Source organism: Nicotiana sylvestris, chromosome 9 (assembly GCF_000393655.2).
Source record: "Nicotiana sylvestris chromosome 9, ASM39365v2, whole genome shotgun sequence".
NCBI classification, from domain to species: Eukaryota; Viridiplantae; Streptophyta; class Magnoliopsida; order Solanales; family Solanaceae; genus Nicotiana; species Nicotiana sylvestris.
Genome location: NC_091065.1, coordinates 103025006 through 103046878, shown reverse-complemented (window position 1 = coordinate 103046878; position 21873 = coordinate 103025006). Strand labels below are relative to the sequence as shown.

The window sequence follows — 21873 nt, the reverse complement described above, 5'->3', positions numbered from 1 at the left end:
AATTGTACTGATTCTTGTCCAATACAGGCCATAAGATAAAGATGAGAACTTCTCAATAACCTTTTTTTGACTAGAGACATGCTTGGTAACGATGAGATATTCAAGATTATTCTCATTTATTGTCTCAATATGATATCCATTTCGGCGGATATCTTTAAAACTCAACAAGTTCCTCCTGGGCTTGGAGGAGAATATTGCATTATCTATGATAAGTATTGTTCCCCTAGGTAGAGTTATAGTAGCTCTTCCACAACCTTCAATTAAATTACTACTACCAGAATTGTAGTAACATTTGCCTTACACACACTTAAATGAGAGAGATATTTCTTCCCATGCTTGGACATACAAAAAGAAATATGCGAATAAACATTAGTATTGTCAGAGAAAAAGCAAAAGAAACAAAGTTAAATCAATGATTCAATAATAATTTTTTAATGCAATTTCGAGCAAACTCTGATTATAATACAAACAATTACGTAGCTAAAAGTAATGCAATTATGAGTGCACTACGCAAATGACTAATACAACTACAATAAATTTATTTTCATGTATAAGTTATTTGCTTTTGTACCAGTTTAAAATCATATATTCGATCATATACTACTAAAATCTTGTTAAGCAACACTTCGTTCGATCTGGATGGCTCGTAAATAGTAATACATTTTAAAAAGTCTAATTACTGGATGTGTTTTTGTACTATTCACAATTTATTTTTCAAAGTTCCTGTTAATTGATAGTGACTGGAAATTACAAAATTTTATAATTTTCAAAAGAGGACGTGTACTTCCGTGGGGTATGTCACACACTTCACTACTGTCATTTTTTCAAAAATTCTCATTTAATTTCTTTCCCGTTAATAATTCTCCCTCAATTCTTAACGTCAAAATTGTCACGACCCAATCTTCCCTCTGTGAGAGATCGCGACGGCACCTAGTCTCTACGACTAGGTAAGCCTAACAATTGCGGAAAACAACAAATGAAGAATAAATCTAAACCACTAACAGTACAGTAATGAAACAAATGACAGAAAGACCGTTTGACATATACAAAAGCAACTCCCAAAAATACATACGGAACTTTCCCCAAGACCCGGAACATCATAAGTCACAAGCTTCTAAGAATTTACTAAAAGTTTTATACACCAATGTTTAGAAGTAATAGGGGAACAACTACACAAAAGATAGAGGGGGACTTCTAGGTCACCGGACGCAGTAGATGTCCCTTGAAGTCTCCGTAACAGCAGCAGGTGCACAACTAATAGCGAGGCTGGAATGATGTACCTGGATCTGCACATAAAAAGCATGTGTAGAAGAGTAGCATGAGCACACCATAATGGTACCCAGTAAGTGTCAAGTCTAATCTCGATCGAGTAGTGACGAGGTCAGGTCATGCCCACTGGTCTATAATAAATGAAGCAGGAAAATGTACACTATAATAAAATACTGGAATGAAACAAAGGAAAACACAACAATGATATTAATACACTACACATGGATAAACAACAGGGGATCTCCCGAGATACCGTCTCGTAGTCCCAAAATAAATGAGCAAGAAATCTCCCGAGGTACCGCCTCGTAGTCTTAAAAGTAAACATACAGGGAGAACTCCCAAGAAAGCGCCTCGTAGTCTCAAAAGTAAATGTACAGGAAGAAATCCCGAGGAACCGCCTCGTAGTCTCAAAAGTAAATGTGCAGGGGGATCTCCTGGGGTACCGTCCTGCAGTCCCAAAGTAAATACGCAACTCAAACAAATGAAGATAACAGCTACAAAAAGAAAACCTATAATTTAGACTAAGTACAAGTTGAGAAGGAGCATGATTCACTAAACATGCTGCAAAGAGTTCAAATAAGCAATTAAGACAAGTAGGCATGCTATTCTTGGCTAACAGGATAACTACATATGCTAGTATACTCAGATAAGATGAAACAGTCTATTACTCAGTAAAAATCAAGTTTTTCAACAAATAGCCCATGTACGCGCTCGTCACCTCGCGTACACGGCGCTTACATGTCATAACAACACCAAATCCTAAGGGGTTTCCCCCACAAGGTTAGGCAAGCCACTTACCTCGAACCAAGCTCAAATCAATCTGTAACAATGCTTTTCCCACGAATATCTGACTCCGATTGGTCCAAATCTAGCCAAAATCAATTACATATCATAAATATAACTATAAGAAATTAATATAATTAATGAAATCAAAGCTAACACAAGAAATTAGGAAATCGCCCTAAAAAGTCTCCCTAGGCCCACGTCTCGGAATAGGTAAAAGTTACAAAATATGAACACCCATTCACTCACGAGTTTACTCATACCAAAATTATCCAAATCCAAAGTTAAAAGCTCAATCAAAATCCAAAATCTTAGTTGAAGAACTTCTTTCCATTTTCCCTAATTTTTCAACCCAAATCCGAAATTAAATGATGAAATCAACCATATATTAGTGTAATATAACCATAAAGGAGTTAAGAATCGTTACCCAAAAGCTTTCTCTGAAAATCTCTTAAAATCTCGTCCAAATCCGAGCTCCCAAACTCATGTTTTGATAAAAATGACTAACCCTCATTTTTGAAAAGTTTATACTCTACCAAGTAATTCCTTAATCGCGATCGCGGAAATAGCTTCGTGATCGCGAAGCACAACTCAGTTGCCCCGAAATTAACTCTACACGAACGCGGAAAACACCACGCGAACGCGATGCACTAGCCCTCTATCACGACCCAAACCAATGGGCCGCGACAGACACTCGGTGCCTTACTCAACCGAGTTCCAACGTAACATATCTTTCTTACTACATCATCATGGGTAAATGGGCCAGAAGGGCTGTATGAGGCAACAATAATAAAATGTGAGGAAACACTCGACATAAAACCACACAACCTAATATAGAAACTTGTACATATGACATACGGGCCTATAAGGCCAATATGATCGCTTGTAAACCCAAAACATAGGTCGACTAGGCCATACAAATATCCGTATACATGATACCCGTCTACAAGACTCTAAGAGTACATAACATTATAAAGGCCGGGATAGGGCCCTGCCATACCAATCAATACATGTACTGATCATATTGACCAAATAAGCAACTCCGGAGCAAATAGAGCGCACTAATATCTTCCGCTAAGCTGATAGCCTACTTGGAGGACTCTCAACCTGTCTATAGGACCTGCGGGCATAAAACGCAATGTCCCCAGGCAAAAGGGACGTCATTACAAACAATGTACCGAGTATGTAAGGAATGAAAATCAATAAATAATAGACATGAGAAAACATTAGAGTAAAAGACTCAACATGTAAGTTTGAATAACTCTGTGAATCATTAAAATTATAATGTCATGAATATGCGTATAAATGTTATACCATGCATGGGTATATGCGTTCATAACATCATCAAGCCTCTGAAGACATCCCATCATATCATTTCAGCCACTGTGAGCAAATCATCAACGTATACCAGCTGATCAGGTGGTGATGCGTATATAGTGCCGTAATCTTTTCCCATATATATATATATATATATATATATATATATATATATATATATATATATATATATATATATAGGTTTTGGTAACATACTACATGAAGGTAGTATGTTAGCATTGTGTCCATTTTCTAATTTTCAAAATTGCCCTTTAAAGTACCCTTATGTTTTTTATTAATTGAAGGTTATAATTATAATTTGAGCCATATAGTTTTCATTATCATTCTCCTCAATGAATCTTTCTCTCTTTCAATGGTAGAACGTTTCGGCACTGACAATCTGTTCTGCAATTTTTTTTCTTTTCAAATAGTTTTTGCGCTATCTTCACTATTTTCTGCCTATAAGCATTTTCCTTCTCTTATCATATCAAATCAGTAAGATTTAAAATTTCGTTTATCAAAAGAAATTGCATCACAAATTCTTTCTTTGATGTAATCCTCTCAGATAGTTTGGTTATCGAGTTGAAAAGCATCCATTTACGAAATGCATTTTAGATTTGGTATTCCCTATTTTCTTTTCATGATTTTTTTTGAAAGTTTTGGCTCAATCAAGTACTTATTTAAATACTAACCTCCGGAAATATTCACAAATAACTCAAAGAAGAATGAAAACCCAAAATTATCACTAAAGAAAAAAGAAGCTAGCGAGTCTAGCGATACCTTTGCAGCCAAAAAAACAGATCGGGAAAGTTAGCAAAAATTTAAAGAGAACGAGAGGGAGAAAGAAAGGGAAATGGGGGAGTACAAATTGTTTTTTATTTTTTTGGGGAAAAAGACAAAAACACCCCTCTACTAAGTGTGTTATTGAACCACTGTTAAGGGTATTTAAAAGGAAAGAAAGTTGGGGACAATGCTAACATACTACCTTCATGTAGTATGTTAGCAAAACCCATATATATATATATATATTATATATATATATATATATATACGCGTATATAACGCCATCTGTTCATGGGTCAATGTGCATGTATAAATGAATGAAATGCATGAGAAGTACGCCATTAAAATCTTTCGGAACGTCATAAGACCATTATGCCTCTGATTAATATCATGAAATAAACTTCATCAACTTACGTATTTTCTGAGACCCGTGAACAGAAGATACAATAATAAACCATATGGGGAATCAAGAACATAAGCATCTCTAGCATTTCTATGAATAAAGTCATTTATGGAAGTTGTATATTTTCTCGTTTCGTTTGCATTGTACGGATCATGCCAAAAGAAAAGAAGGGATAGCCTTAACATACCTGAACCGATTCTCTTGACACCTTCTAACACACGCCAATTGCGACAAAATACGTAACGACGAAATCGAAATAGGAAACAATCCATATGATATTCTTGAAAAATATTGCACCGTACTCCTTTAGAATCACAAATCCCACGTTGCTATAGTATTAGATAGCCTTCGTATGAAACATTTGAAGTTATTAAGTTGCTATTTCAAATCAACATCTTTGCTGAAGCTTATCATGTTCCATTCCACGTCTTTGTGAATTTGAATAGGCATTCTTAATCACATCTTTCCTCCCAAAATGAGATAACGAAAGCTCTTAAATTAGCAGAGGTGAGCCATTCATTTTGGTGAATAAGAGAGGTTATTTTTAACCTTTAGATATGGGCCCCACTAGGATGACTAATCCTTGCCACCTTGAAGAATGATTTAAGAGTCAATTTAGTTGATTTATGTTGCTGCCACGTTGATGTTTACCCATTCCCAACCAATTAACCACCAATACCTTAATTAATTTGTTAATTCCCATTAATCAATAATTATCTAATTATCCACATAATTAGGAATTATCTCAAATTACTTAAAATACTACTCACTTTTAACACACTTTGTACATCTTACTATTATGGCATGTGGTATCTTGTATAGCACTAGTCCATAAATATCGGGTATTATAGCTTGGACCGTATTTTATCTTAAAATGTCAAACTTCGACGAAACTCATTTTCTTCAATTTGCTTACCCTCTCATCTTCACGAATTTACTTATCACTTGTTTGAAGTAACATAATGCTTATAATCTCAAAATAATCTCATTCCCGAACTTACGTCGATTAACTTACGACGAAACTTTAATGTATGAAAATGCGGGATGTAACATCTCATTTTCTGAGCTTCCATCAATTTATTTATGGCGTACTTACACGTATGAAAACATGGGGTGTATCATCATTCCCCACTTTGGAACATTCGTCCTCGAATGTTGACCGATGCACTTATTATTTTCGTAACTTATGTCTGCCGAATACTTTAGTACTCTTCTTGCCATCTAGGCAACTGTTCTACGGATAAATCCAAAGGCCAGGGAATTCCCTCCTTTAGGCCTCTTTCTCACACCACAACTTGTGGTCGGAATCCTTCCAATCTCGTAACTGTTGCTACCTTCCATCATGCAGCCTGTATGACTTTTCCTTGTACGTGCGTCTATGCGACTCTTCTCTTCTCTTTCATCCAGCTTGTAGCCAATCTCTAGGCCTCACTTTGTAAACATATACAAAGCTTGATAAAATGTCTCTCTGGGCATCTATAGGTATAATGAAGTTCTTCGCTCGGTACTTTATTGAACTTACGAATATTGCTATACCTTATTTCATAGATCCGTTTATCCATCCGTATGACTTTACTGCATCTAGGTAGGTCATACTATACCATGACTCTTACTTCGATTTATCATTGCTGAGGTCTGCTACCAAACTCCAGGTTACCCTCTCATTGCTTCTCATGTATGTATAAATCTAAGTCCTTTAATGCTTCCTCGTTACTGTTCATCTGAAGGATGGAATCCTTATCTCTTCTCATACATTGGAACTTTATCCATCTATTGTTGATTCACCTCAATATTGATCTGCAATCTACTACGAATAACTTGAAACCTCTTATCTAATCACTAGGGCTCACGTTGCATCGTGGAACATTTGAAGTGATTTTCCTAACCCACCTGGGGCGATACGATACTATACTTTAATAACGTATTTCGTGATTCATCTTATGTGGGGTATTCTAATCCCATGTCGTCCGTGAAATCTTTTCTTCTTCTTTTTTTCTCAATCGAAGGCCCAAACATCATCCTTTATCTGTCACAATTACACTCTCATTCTATTACCAGGGAGTATTCCATCTCTTCTAAAAGCTACTAGTCTTAGACTCTTTTGAGTTCATTCAGGCTATACTGATCTTTCTATAACTTAGAGAAACCATTAACTCTTTTATTTTCTGGGCTTAATCCCGAGGACTTATCCATTTCTCGTCACCTTTTCACTCGCCCTTTCTTGTCCTTACTCCAGTCTTCCTAAAATCTTGTCGCTTTACCATACTTTAGCTTGCGACCATACATGTCTATTTATACTACTCACAACCTTCCTTCAACTTGCTTGCGCCATAGATTTTCTTATGTTATTCTGGAACATCAAGAGAGACATCACATCATCTCTAACTCTTCTTTACTCTCTTAACTAGACCTCTTGGTATCTGGAAACCATAGTTTGGAAGATATGCCACTAATGACACCGCTATCATTCCTGGATACTGAATCCCAACGCTTCTAGACCTCTATCTGAAGTATGGATTATTCACAACCTTCTGCACCTGAGTATCTCAAACGTTGTTAACCTTTACCTTACTTACCTTAAAATATCGCCGTATCTCTTCTATTCCTTTCATAACCTCCCTTCCACATAGTTACCTCTACAACTTGAAGCTCTATTATAATACTTGCACCTCTGGTGCATACACAATCTGGTGGGAGCTTCATACCGACTTCTTATGAGGTTGATACTTTTCTAACTAGCTTTATCGTAGAGCCATTATAGAATATGGCTACTGTACTATCTCTTTTGTACCTCTGATATTTAAGAGTTATCCTGCAATGTTCTCAATCACGATTTATAATTTTCTGGGTCCAATAATCAGACTCCTGATTTACTTAGTTGATGTAACTCTTTAGTTTCCTCTTCCCTCTGATCAACCTTTATGTAGGCTTAAGCTATCTTTCGATTTGCAGCTCCTGGTATTAGTTATTATTTTACCTTTCATAGACGCTATGGAATATCCGTGATACCATCATCTAAAAATTCAATCCTTTGTCTATGACCTGGACTCAATTCTTTCTTTTAACTTATACCGGAGTCTTCTACAACTGTATGATTGTCAACATATATACTGCATGGATACTACTCCAAAATTTTATGTGCATTCATATCGTAACTAACTTTGGATCGTTGATCGAATAATTCCTTTCGTTCATTCTCAGCTTTGTTCAAACGTAAGCAATTACTTTTCCTAGTGTTTCTGCCCCTTGTTGTGTGCATACTTGGCTTATCTTGGCGCTCACTAATATTAGAATCCCATGTAACCCATATGATCTCGAATATCACTTACTTCCTGTGCTTATCCGTCAAGTATTTATAAGCCAAAATCAATTAAAAGTAAGTTTGCCATCTTCAACTTATAATTTTTTAGTTTATAAGTAATTTTAGAGCCGCTTTAGTTAAGCTTCTTGGAGGTCAAAAGTACTTTTTTTGCTCAAAAAATTATTTCTTGATAATTTGAAATGTTTGGCCACGACAAAAAAAGTATTTTTCAGCAGCAGAAGCAATTTTTCTGCTTTTGGAAATAAGCTACAAATTTTAGCTTCTTCCAAGAAGCAGAAGCAGAAATTTTATTCAAGACAAAAATATTCCTACAACATATATATATATATATATATATATATATATATATATATATATATATATATATATATATATATATATATATATAAAATATATACATTACTAATTTAATTTTTTTTCTACCCCCTTTTTATTCTCTTTCTCCTATTCCTCTTTATTACAAATAGATCTCTTCTTTTATATGGTGATTTATAAGAGTAGATTTTAAGTAAATATTGAATGATGTATTTTGATATATTTAAATCATCATTTAATAATAAGTAATATCATGTACCCAATAGTATTGCTTCGAAATAATTATATTTTATATTAATTAAAATATTTAATTTATATTATATATTTTTGTTGAATTCCTATATAATAAATATTTAAATTCATATTTCTTTTTAAATAATACTAATTACAAACTGAATCTTTACTGTCATTTATCGTAATTTGATATTCAAAAGTACTTTTTGGTAAGATTCGTCAAACACAATTTGCTTACAAAAAACACTACTCAAATGAATTGACCAAACACAAACGGTTATTTTGCAAAAAACAAGCACTTTTGAATAAAAGTACTTTTCAAAATTTGAACAAAAATACTTTTCAAAATAAGTAGTTTTTTTGTAGTTTGGTCAAACATGCTCTTAATTTGTTTAACAACAATAATAACAAACCCAGTGTAATTTACAAGTGCGATCTGGGGAGGTTGGTATGTACGCAAATCCTACCCCTAACCCATAAGAAGGTAGAAAAACTGTTTTCGATAAACCCTAAGTTCAGAACTTAATTTGACCAACAAGTTTACTATTTTTACTGTTGATATTTTCCTATTCTCAATATACCTTTTCCAAAATAAAATTCCTAACTTCCTCTCAACTCCATATTCATTGTTTCTCATTTTTCTCGTGACTACTTTTAATTTTTTTTAAATAATATATTTTGGTCATTTAGTTGAAAGAACATCTTATCAGTTTTTTTTTTACTAAAAATTATTATTAGTTTCTAACACTTTTATCCAAACATATAATTATCCATTAAAAGAAGCAGTTTCAAACAACTACTCCAAACATGCTCTTACTAAGGTTAGGTTGTAATAAAATAAAAGTAATGCAGTAAAATGTAAATAAGAAGAGATAGAAAGAAGGGAGAAGTGTTTTATTTTTTCACTTTGATGTATTTTTTCATTGCAATTACATGGCCTTTTATAGGCATAAAAAGTAAAAATGATGGACATAAAGTAGGAAATTTAATCTTTAAGTTATTCACAACATGGGCATCCAATGTAGCATCCAATGTAGTATCCAAAGTAGTATCCAATGTACAAACTATTCATAACACTCTCCCTTGGATGTCCATGTAAGATAATGTGCCTCATTAAAAACTTACAAAAAAATATTGGGATGTACATAGTTATTTATAATATGCATTATTTGCTGCCTCGTTAAAAACCTTATCAGGAAAACCCAGTGGGACAAAACCTTGGTTACGAAAAAGAGTGCAGCGTGTAGTTACTCCCCCTGATGAAAAATCACTTAATGTCTCGAAGACGACGCATTCCAATCTTATATATCAGCTTTTCAAATATTGAGGTTGGTAACGCCTTAGTGAACAGATCAGCCAAATTATCACTTGAACGAACTTGTTGTACATCTATTTCACCATTCTTCTGAAGATCATGAGTGAAAAAGAATTTCGGTGAAATGTGTTTTGTTCTATCTCCTTTGATATATCCTCCTTTCAATTGAGCTATGCATGCAGCATTGTCTTCATACAATATTGTTGGAATATTCTCTTTCGAAGAAAGACCACATATTTGCTGAATGTGTTGAGTTATAGATCTTAACCAAACGCATTCTCGACTTGCTTCGTGAATGGCTATTATCTCTGCATGATTTGAAGAAGTAGCAACCATAGTTTGTTTTGTCGAACGCCATGATATGGCTGTACCTCCACTTGTAAATAAATAGCCTGTCTGAGATCGACCTTTGTGTGGATCAGACAAATATCCTGCATCTGCATAACCAATCAATGATGGCTTGGATTCATTTGAATAAAATAAACCCATATCAATGGTCCCTTGGAGGTATCTGAATATATGTTTAATACCATTCCAGTGTCTTTGTGTTGGCGAAGTACTAAATCTTGCCAATAAGCTTACTGAGAAAGCTATATCTGGTCGGGAATTATTGGCAAGATACATTAATGCCCCAATTGCACTAAGATATGGTACTTCGGCACCAAGAAGCTCTTCATCATTTTCATGAGGTCGGAATGGATCTTTCTTTATATCAAGTGATCTCACAACCATCGGGGTACTCAATGGATGTGCTTTATCCATATAGAATCGCTTTAAAATCTTTTCGGTGTATGTTGATTGATGGACAAATATTCCATCTTTCATATACTCAATTTGTAGACCAAGACAAAATTTTGTCTTTCCAAGATCTTTCATTTCAAATTCTTTCTTCAAACAGTCTACTATTTTTGGAAGCTCCCCAGGAGTTCCAATGATATTTAAATCATCAACATACACGACGATTATAACAAATTCAGATCCAGACCTTTTTATAAAGACACAAGGACAAATTGGATCATTCTTGTACCCTTCTTTCAACAGGTATTCACTCAGGCGATTGTACCACATACGACCTGATTGTTTCAATCCGTATAAAGATTTCTGAAGCTTTATTGAACAAGTTTCTCGAAAACTTTTATATGCTTCTGGCACTTTAAATCCCTCAGGTACTTTCATAAAAATTTCGTTGTCTAATGATCCATACAAATAGGCTGTAACAACATCCATTAGATGCATATCAAGTTTTTCTTGCACTGCCATATTTATGAGATACCTGAAGGTGATAGCATCCACTACAGGAGAATATGTCTCCATATAATCAATTCCAGGCCTTTGGGAAAACCCTTGTCCCGGTTGAGACATAACTTATTGATGTCTCTTCATTTTTATTATTTTCAGGTACCTGGACCTCTCCTAAGGTCTTATCATTTGTTACGTCTTAGGGCTCTTCTTGAGCCACTACCTCTGTGTTATGTTCACTTTGATCACTTGCTCCTTTTCTTCTTCGAGGATTTTTATCATTAGAACCGATTGGTCTACCACGTTTCAAGCATGGCTTAGACTCATTTGCTTTAATTAATTGTCCTGCCGGGATATCAACTCGAATTGGAGAATTAGCAACTAGAATATGTGACTTAGTCACCCTTGGTAGGTCAGTGAATGCATCTGGCAATTGATTTGCAATATTTTGTAAATGAATAATCTTTTGAACCTCTTGTTCATATTGATTTGTTCGAGGATATAAATGAGATAGTGATAATGCATTCCAATCTATCTTCTTTTTTAGCTGCTTATTTTCTCCCCTTAATGTTGGATATACTGACTCATCAAAATGGCAATCAGAAAATCTTGTCGTAAATAAATCTCCAGTCATCGACTATAGATATTTTATAATAGAAGGAGATTCATATCCAACATATATCCCCAACCTTCTTTGAAGACCCATCTTTGTGCATTGTGGTGGAGCAATTGGAACATATATCGCACAACCAAAGATCCTAAGATGGGAAATATTTGGCTCCTGACCAAAAGCCAATTGCAATGAGGAGACTTTATGATAACTTGTGGGCCTTATCCGCACAAGTGCTGCTGCGTGCAAAATAGAATGACCCCATACTGAAATGGGAAGTTTTGTTCCCATAAGCATTAGTCTAGCAATTAATTAGAGGCGTTTGATCAATGATTCTGCTAGACCATTTTGTGTATGACACATGAGCAACCGGATGCTCAATTGTTATCCCAGTTGAAATACAATAATTATTAAAGGCTTGGGATGTAAACTCACCAGCATTATCAAGACGAATTGTCTTAATTGCATAATCTGGAAATTGTGCTCTTAGCTTTATTATTTGAGCAAACAATCTCGCAAATACCATATTGCGAGTTGATAGTAAGCACACATGTGACCATCTTGTAGATGCATCTATCAAAACCATATAATATTTGAATGGTCCACATGGAGGGTGAATGTGCCCACATATATCACCCTATATGCGTTCCAGAAATGCAGGGGATTCCATCCTAACTTTAATAGTTGATGGTCTAATAATTAATTTTCCTTGAGAACATGCAGCACAAGAGAATTCCTTAAATTGAAGAATCTTCTGATTCTTCATTGCATGTCCATGTGAATTCTCAATTATTTTACGCATCATATTAGAACCAGGATGGCCCAACCGGTCATGCCAAATAATAAAATTATCTTGATTAGTAAACTTCTCGTTTACTATGGCATGTGTTTCAATCCTGCTAATACTTGTGTAGTATAAGCCGGAGGAAAGAGCAGGTAACATTTCAAGCACATATTTCTTACCGGACATTATTGTAGTAATATAAAGATATTCAATCTTTTCATCATTTGTAGTCTCAATATGATAGCCATTTTGGCGAATATCTTTGAAACTTAATAAGTTTCTTTGAGATTTACTACAATATAGTGCTTCATCAATAGCCAAATTTGTTCCTCCTGGTAGTAATAAATTGGCTCTTCCAGAACCTTCAATTAATCTTGTACTACCGGATATTGTATTAACATTCGCTTCTTTCATTACCAAATAAGAGAAATATCTCTTATCTTTTAAAATAGTGTGTGTTGTAGCACTATCCAGAAGACATATATCATCTTTATTAATCTTGAGTCCAACTGAAGACTGGGGAATTTTCATATTCTTCATAAAAAAAAAATACATCATAAGAAATATGAAAGACAAGCGGAAAAAAATATTAAGAAATACATTAGGAATGTAGAAACTAGCAACACATGATGCATTAGGAAAATACACTCAAGAAAAATAAACTAGTTGCAAACATAAAAATAACAACTTTTATAGCTTCATTCCCCAGTAAGATGATTAGTTCTTCAGTCAATATCCTCAAAGAAGTCTCCAACTTCTAAATGAGTAATATTTGTTAGGCCTTCAAAATCATCATCTTTATATGCAAGATGTGCCTTAGAATCATATTTATTTGAGGGACCTGCTTCATCATCATTATTTTGAAAGGTCAAGTGTGCCTCCACATTATTTTCTTTTTTCTTGAGGGAGGCTTGATAAAAGTTTGACAAAATGTTCTGGCGTACGACAAATGCGTGCCCAATGACCTCTCATACCACATCGGTGACACATACTAGCTTTACCTTTTGAATGATTAATTTGAGAACCCTTATTGTTCTCCAATTTATTTCCACCATAATGACGATAATTGTTTCGCCCCTGCCACGTCCACGTTTACGACCATGTCCACGACCACGGTAATTATTTTGTTTTATTTCAAACTTATCATATGTTGCTACAACATTCACTTCCGGAAATGGAGCTGACTCGGTGGGAAGAGCTTCATGATTTTTCATTAATAGAGTATTATTCTGCTCAGCCACAAGTAGGCATGCGATTAACTCAGAATATTTCTTAAAACCTTTTTCACGGTATTGTTGTTGTAGCACCACATTTGAAACGTGAAAAGTAGAAAATGTTTTTTCCAATAAGTCCTCATCTGTGATAGTGTCTCCACATAATTTTAATAGAGAACTTACTTTAAAGATAACAGAATTATACTCACTTACGGTTTTAAAGTCTTGCAACCTTAAATGTATCCACTTATACCGAGCTTTCGGTAATACCGTAAGTTTTAGGTGGTCATATCGATCCTTCAAATTAATCCATAATTCAAGTGGATCTTTTACGGTTAAATATTCAGTTTTTAACCCTTCAAGTAGATGACGAAGGAAAATCATGGCCTTCGCTTTATCCTGATTTGATGCTTCATTTCCTTGTATAATAGTATTTCCAAGACCTTTAGCGTCAAGGTGAATTTCAGCATCAAGAACCCATGATAAATAGTTCCTTCCGGTGATGTCAAGTGCCACAAATTCAAGTTTTGATAAATTTGACATAGTGAAAACTTAATAAAATATGGCTCAACTTAGCGGGAGTTAAGAATAAAATTAGAGCTTCGTGCTAATAACGTGTAATAAAATAAAAGTAATGCAGTAAAATGTAAATAAGAAGAGATAGAAAGAAGGGAGAAGTGTTTTCTTCTTTCACTTTGGTGTATTTTTCCATTGCAATTACATGGTCTTTTATAGGCATAAAAAGTAAAGATGATGGACATAAAGTAGGAAATTTAATCTTTAAGTTATTCACAACATGAGTATCCAATGTAGCATCCAAAGTAGTATCCAATGTACAAACTATTCATAACATAGGTGACATTTCCTTCAAATATTTAATTAATTTTTGCAAACAGTGTTTTTAACCTTTTTTCTAGCACACATGCATTCATAAAAGCGACATTTAAAAAGGGGCAATTGCACAAATAGCCGGCTAAATCAAATTGCAATTGTATCAACACTGACTTTTGAGAATTTTTAATACTCAATTGTTGAAACACGATTCAAAATAAAAGAAGCTAGTCAGAATATCACAAATTTGATAAGAAGCTGTATTTTTGTTCACTAACTCTCAAGCAATTCCTAGTCGAATCTTCAGTATCTTTTCTCTCTGTCATTGTAAGTAGAGAACTTGAAGTGTTTGCATTAAGAATTTTATGGTAAACTACATGTTTGAAATACAAAGGCAACATGCGACTAATTTTAGTTTAGAGGAGAAAGCAACATATATTGTGCTGGAACAAGTGCACAAATAGTCGATTTCTGAACTGCTATTTAAGCCATGATCTAAGTTTATAATTTTCTTTAAGTTTAGCCATTTGAGAAATAACTTCAAACATACGAGATTGAATTTTTGTAAAAATCCACGTATGAAGTTACAAATTTTATTTGAAATTTGGCATACTGATTGTGCAAGTAAACTTTCGGCTTACAAGTTTAAAGTTTGATTTGTTAGGATATTGTGATGACCCAAAAGGTCATCACCTATTTTAGAAATAAACTCTGTATTCCGAGACCTTAAAATCCTCTTTCTGTCTCATCTCGACTTGCGTGCATGGTCCGGACCTATATCCGGAAAGCCTTCTATGTGAAAATATGAGAAATAGAAATTTCTAGAATTAAAATTTAATTATGGTTGACTTTGGTCAACATTTTGAGCAAATGTACCCGGATCCGTGTTCCGGCGATCCCGGGAGGTCCGCAGTAAAATATGGGACTTGGGCGTATGCCCAGAAATGAATTCTGAGGTCCCAAGCCTTAGAAATCAATTTTTGAAAGAAATTGTTTTACTGAATTATCTAAGAAATGAAGAAAATAATTAATTTTTGAAACCATTGATATCGGGCCTGTATTTTAGTTCCGGAGCCCGGTACAAATTTGTTATAGTATTTGAAAGATAACTGTGAAATCTCGTGAAAAACGGAGTTTATTTTACGTGAGTTGGACTTCCGATTGAAGAGTTATGAACTTTGAGTGTTCTTGATGAAAATGTTGAGTTTTGAGGTTTAATTTTTGGTTTTACATGTTATTTTGATGATGTGATCGCACGAGTAGGTCAATATGATATTTTTGAGTTAGTATGCACGTTTGGTTTGAAGTCCCGAGGGCTCGGATGAGTTTCGGGTAGGCTCCGGGATGTTTTTAGGCTTCAAACATAGTTGTTGCAGGTCCAGAGATGTTGCAAATCTCTGAACCCGCCAGTGCTGACCGCGGAGGGTCCTTTGTAGCCGCACTCCCTTTTGTGCGGTCCGCGATGAGGAAGAATTCCATTGGTCTTACTTTGGAAAGCCTATATCTTTTGATCTACAAGGAATGTTGAGATGATTCAAAAACGAAAATTGTAGCCCTTCGTGTCTAGTTTCCATAAGGGTAAAGAAATCACAATTTAGACATCTGTAGAGAAAGTTATGGCCAAAATACTAAAGCATATCACTGCAGTCAATATTGTGAGCTCCGCGGCCGCACTCCTTTTTGTGCGGTCCGCACAGGGGGTCTAAGAGGGGTATACTTAAACGGGATTTTCAGTTATTTTTCATTTTTCAAAACCCCAAAAACATAAGAGGCGATTTTTCAAGCGACCTTTCTTCTCCAAAACATTAGTAAGTGATTTCTAACTCATTTTCTTTACTCCTTAACTTCTTTTTACAAGATTTCATCCTAGAATCTAGAGTTTTCATGGTGGAATTGGGAATTTTGGGTAAAACCTAAGAATATTGAAATTTGGAGATTTAGACCTCAAATTGAAGTCGGATTCCAAAACCAAGCATATATCCGAGCTCGGGGGTGAATGGGTAATCGGGTTTTGGTCCGAATTTCGGGTTTGGACCAAGCGGACCCGGGGTCGAATTTTGATTTTTTGGAAAAACTTTAGAAAACTTATTTTCATGCATTAAAATTGATTCATTTAGCAATTATTAATATTATTAAGCAACTTGTGGCTAGATATGAGCGAGTTGGTGGTGGACTCAAGAGGTAAAGCGATAGTTGAAACTTGAATTGTGTTCGTGGCATCGAGGTAAGTGTTTGGTCTTGTGAGCACGTGATTTTTGCCCTATATGAATTACTCCCATAAATTCAAAAAAATATATTCTTCCCATTATTTGCAATTTCTTAGAGTCTTTGTGGGATTTTTGTTAATTGTTTGCATTTTTTTTCTATGCATATTTGTTTTATTTTAATTCGTGAAAATCCCAAAAAAATACCATGCATTTGCATTAGGATTTATTTTTTATATTTTAGGTTAATTAGCAAATTAGTTGTTTTATAAAAATGAAAAATCACAAAAATGGCTCATTTTTGTATTTTTAGCCTTTTAATATTAAATTAGTAATTTCTTCTTTTAATTTAGAAGTAATTAACTTTCATAAATATCTTAGTAGATAATTAACTTAATTTCACAGCTTAGTCTAATTTAAGAGTCTAAATTAGTTTTTTTTTTAGAAAAGAAGGGAAAAGGAAAAATAGAACAAAAAAGAAAGGAAAAGGAATGTGTTCTTAAAAAAAACCATCTGGGCCAAGACCAAAAAAACAATCCCAAGCCCAACCCCCTTCTTCTCATTAACCCTCCCCAACCCACCTAACCAACAGTCCGACCCGCCCCGCCCCACTTATAACACAAAACAAACAAAAGAAACCCTAAATCCAAAGACCCCAAACGATGGAACACTGTTCTTCTTCTCCAAATAACCGAATCCATTCCCAAAAATCGCCAAAATTCAGGCGAGTGAAATCCAAACTCGCATCACGCATCTCTCCCTTCTCTCCTCCTACCACAAGTGTAACGGTTTCTGACACCAAAGATTTTCCTCCCCCTCACTCGCTCGAATTTGAGATATAGCACGCGATTGGAAGGTTCTGAGAACGATTCGTTGGATGAGTGTGAGGCGTTGGATTGATTTCACTCAATCCGAACCCCACATTCATCAGAGGCTCGTTTTCAAAAGGGACCTCATCCGATTTTGAGGGCAGAGGATTTCAGAGAATTCTGGGGTAAAAAATCAGAGGAAGAAAAAATGGAGGTTTGGTTATGAGTTTTCTTAGGTTTTATTCATTCTGTTTTCTTTTCGATTTCTGAAAGAGAACGGGAAAATTTTCGAGTTCTTTTATTTTGCTTGTTCTAAGTTTGCTTCCAAAACTCTGAAAATTCGAAAAAAAAAGTTCAATTTTCCTTCCATGATTTCCATTCAAGTGAAGATGATTTAAGCGAGCTCATCGCTGTTGAGAGCTGCTGGTCGAGTTTCCTCCGTGGCTGCTAAGTCATGTTTCTCTACTATTGCTTTGTTTTTTGGATTTCCACTACTGAACCTTCTTGTATTCTGCTCTTGGAAGTAGTTGAAGTTTTGCGCATTCAGGTGCATTTCCTCTCCTGTACTACTTTGTTTAAATGGTTTAAAACATGGTTAAGAAGTTCAGTCTTGATTAAGCTAAAATTTATGCATTGTCGATGTGATAAGTTACATTTTGATGAAACCTGTGGTTGCTAGCAGAGCACGAATCTGCAACGCTTTTACTTTCGAATTCTTCCTGTCTGTTTCATTAGTTTGCTTTGTTTGGTTGAAGCTTGGGTAGTTGTGAAAATGTTAGCCGAATCTCATTCTAGCGACGTGTTATGTTGTGATTTTTATGAACATTTAGTACATTCTTCTCAGTTGGAGCCCAAAAGAGTGCTGGAAACAAGTATTGTTTTCTGCCTATTGATAATCCAGTCTACTTGTTACTGTTCCTTGTTCTGCTGAGTCCCTATGTCAACTGATAGCCCTATTTGATCGGGAAATAATTGGTGTTGGAATTCATGTGTCAAAACATAAAGTGATTGTGAACATTAACCGTTTGGTGTAGATCCTATGTGCTTGAGTTGATAATTCTATTAGACCTGAAAGTTTAAGTTTCAAGTTATACAATTGACGAGGAAGTGCAGTTGTCCAGGTCTGCTTGTTTGTTTTTTTTAACTTAAAATGTGCATTTGTGTGACAACTTGTCGTTTGGTTAAGCGAGATGTTCCTCATTTTGAATGATATTAGCTAAGTCCATATCTTGTGTTCTTTGATTGTAAGCTTAATCCCACGGCCTGAGCTTAACCCATGTTAAACCCCTTCCTAATGATTAAAACTTTTTAAAGTTAAGTTCCTCATATATAGCATAGAATTGATACTATGAACATTTGTCTGAACAATGTCGTGGTCCAGTACTGGGTGTATCTGAGTTGAATGGCCCTTGAATGAAAGTGAATGAAGGTTTAATTCTGAAACCAGAGGCAAAGCCTCATTTTCCCCTCTTGTTTTGAGTTTCTTACAGTTAGTGCTTGTGTGAACTGTGAGGTATGCAACAAAAAGATGTTCATGAGTCATACTTCTTAGAAGATTTTCAGTCTAGTATATTTGTTCTATATCTGTTACCACTGATCGTATGGGTTCCATTTGATATTCTTAATTTAGAAAGGCACGAGCGTTGGTCCGTTTCTCTGTGATAAATTGGAAGGAAAGGTCTTGGCTGCTTGATTCTAGTGATTTCTGTTTGGGCCTTCAGAAGGATTCTATTGATATGCATGTTGGCTAACATTTAGCTTCATCTAAATAAACTCTGTTCATGTTCTAGAGTTAGCATCCTAATGCATCTGTTAAGGCTTCATTAGTTTCAAATGGTGTTTGTTTCACTCCCATCCCTAATATAGATGTACAGAATCTCAAAACATGGTTTGTATTTCATTTGGCATTAATCTAAGCTTGTTAAGGTTTGTTGGGTGGTTGTTTCCCTCCTTTTCTCCTCCATCATCATTCTTCCCCTTCATTTTCTGATAACTTGATAGGCGACACTTTGATTGGAATTGGAGCTTTATTTTCTTTTGTTTCTTAAATAACAGTAACATTGGTGTGAGGATAGGATGAAAGATTGCAAGCTGAATGATAGTAATAGATAGTAGGCTTTGTTGAAAAGTGGCATTTGTTACTGGATAATTAGTGAAAGGCATGCCAACTGTTGATGGACTCATGAATACTCCATTGAGCTTTGGCAATTTCTTGAAATGTTGATGTTATTCCTTTCATGGTAGATTACTGTATTGGTATGCAAAATATGTCATGTATTAAGGGAATTCCTAGTAACATTAATTAATATCTGGTTTTGTGTTGTCTTGTTGGAGTATGTAGTGATCAATCGAACCTCTGCTTTTGTGTTTTGTTGCTTGTTATTTTTTTATATTTTATTTTTCTCAAATATAGATGAGCTAGTTGAATCGCATTCCTAATAATAAGGTCATCACGATTACGGGTAAGGTTCTCGTGACGTAGTTGCGGTGATTAATTGCGAATTAGTTTTAAATATGAATATTCATAGCCCATTTAGTTGAATAAGTTTTGAGGCGTTCCATTCATACATTTGAATCATATAATCTATGGCCCTCATATTTTATAACTTAGTTACTAAAATAAATCTCGTAGCTTGCTTCAGGCGCGTAATTAAATCACCACAACTACGGGTACGGTTCTCGTGGCGTAATTGTGGTACCTAATTCCAAATTAGTTTTAGATACGTATATCCTTAATTCTTTTAGTTGAATAATTTGAGGTGCGCCATACACAAATAAAATCCATAACATATGGCCCTCACATAAATACAAAAATAGTATAAAAAATGTCTTGAACTTTCATAGTTTGCTTTAGGCGCGGTAGTTAAATAATTGTCATGGCTACGGGTACGGTTCCCGTGACGTGGTCGTGACGCTTAATTTCTGAAATTCGGGGGTATATTTATGTGACCCGTCCACAATTTAATCTTTTGTTAATAAAATAAACATGTTGTAGATCGTGGATACGGTTCCCGTGACATGATCCGCGATATGTAACACTAATTTATTAAAAGCGGTTTAAAGGGAATAAAATGCACACAGGTTTCAAGAGTGTATTAAAATCAGATAATAGGCCAATTATAACAGTTGAGTGATCGTGCTAGAACCATGGAACCCGGGAATGCCTAACACCTTCTTCCGGGTTAACAGAATTTCATACCCGGATTTCTGTGTTCGTAGACTGTAAAACAGAGTCAATCTTTTCCTCGATTCGGGATTTAAACCGGTGACTTGGGACACCATAAATTATTCCAAGTGGCGACTCTGATTTCTAAATAAATAATCCCATTTCGATTGTCACTTAAATTGAAAAAAACTCCGTTATACCCTTCTGGAGGTAGAAAAAGGAGGTGTGACAGCTCTGGCGACTCTGCTGGGGATCGAACCCAGAATCTCTGGTTCAGGGTTCAAGAATTCGAGCTTAGAATAATTGTTATATTTGACTTTATTTATTATCTGGTTTTTATTACATGTTTGGGCCTAATGTGCTAAATGCCGCTTTTTACCGCTTTGATATTATCTGAACTGCATATAAACTGCTACGAAACCCTTCTCTTCTCATCTTCGGGGATGTGCATGCTGGCATGACTCCTTTTCTGTTAGTGTCATACCTTAAATTAGGAAGAGGCTCGGACAAGTTACAAAGACGGATGGCCTTTTGATTTTCGGTACGTAGCCCCCCCTCGGCTCGAGTTGTCCACTCAGATGCACAAGTCTAGAACAACATACCCAGGTTTTGAACTTAGAATAACTCAGCCTCATACCGGATCCCTAGTAGAAACTCTTGTTTGCATCATATGCATCTGACTTTGGGGACTCAACACAGGGTTGGGTCCGTCTAGGACGGGCGTAACCGAAAACAACAGACCAACCTAATGCATGTTTGTGTGCTACCTGTGCATTTAATTTGTTTCGGACTGCATGTTGACCGGCTTCTAGATTAAGTGAGAAAACCCAGAATTTGTTAGAGAAAAGAAAAAAAGAGACCAAGTGCAGAGAATGAGAGAAAATTTCATTCGTTGCCCAAAATCCGGTATCCAAAACATCCCGAAACTCTGCCGAATTTTTGAAAAAAAAAAGAGAAGAAAAAGGATTCCTTGAAAAAAAAAAAGTTTTTCGAAAAGAGAAGAATTAGTCCAAAATAATTTTTGTTTTTTTCCTTTTCATGTCAAAACTGGCCGAACTATGCCGGTTTGATTCTCACCGGATGTTAGGGGTGGGCATAAAATCCGAAAAATAGAATTCCGAACCGAACCGAATTAATTTGGTATTTCGGTTTCGGTTTTTTCGGTATTTCGGTTTATTTCGGTACAAAAATTTTGGTAATTCGGTTCGGTATACGGTATTGGGTTTTTGATATTTCGGTAATAACCTTAAGTGATTTGAAATTTAATGTGGAAAT

The 21873-nt window shown here is 35.2% G+C and overlaps 1 long non-coding RNA gene across 1 annotated transcript; it reads right to left on the bottom strand.

The window, feature by feature from the left end:
- Positions 1-1061: 1061 nt before the first annotated feature.
- LOC104224689 (uncharacterized) lies at positions 1062-5016 on the bottom strand. Its single transcript, XR_710411.2, has 4 exons — positions 4743-5016; positions 3053-3172; positions 2068-2137; positions 1062-1716 (listed from the first exon to the last, which is right to left on the bottom strand). It is a non-coding gene; the product is annotated as an uncharacterized lncRNA (long non-coding RNA).
- Positions 5017-21873: the final 16857 nt, after the last annotated feature.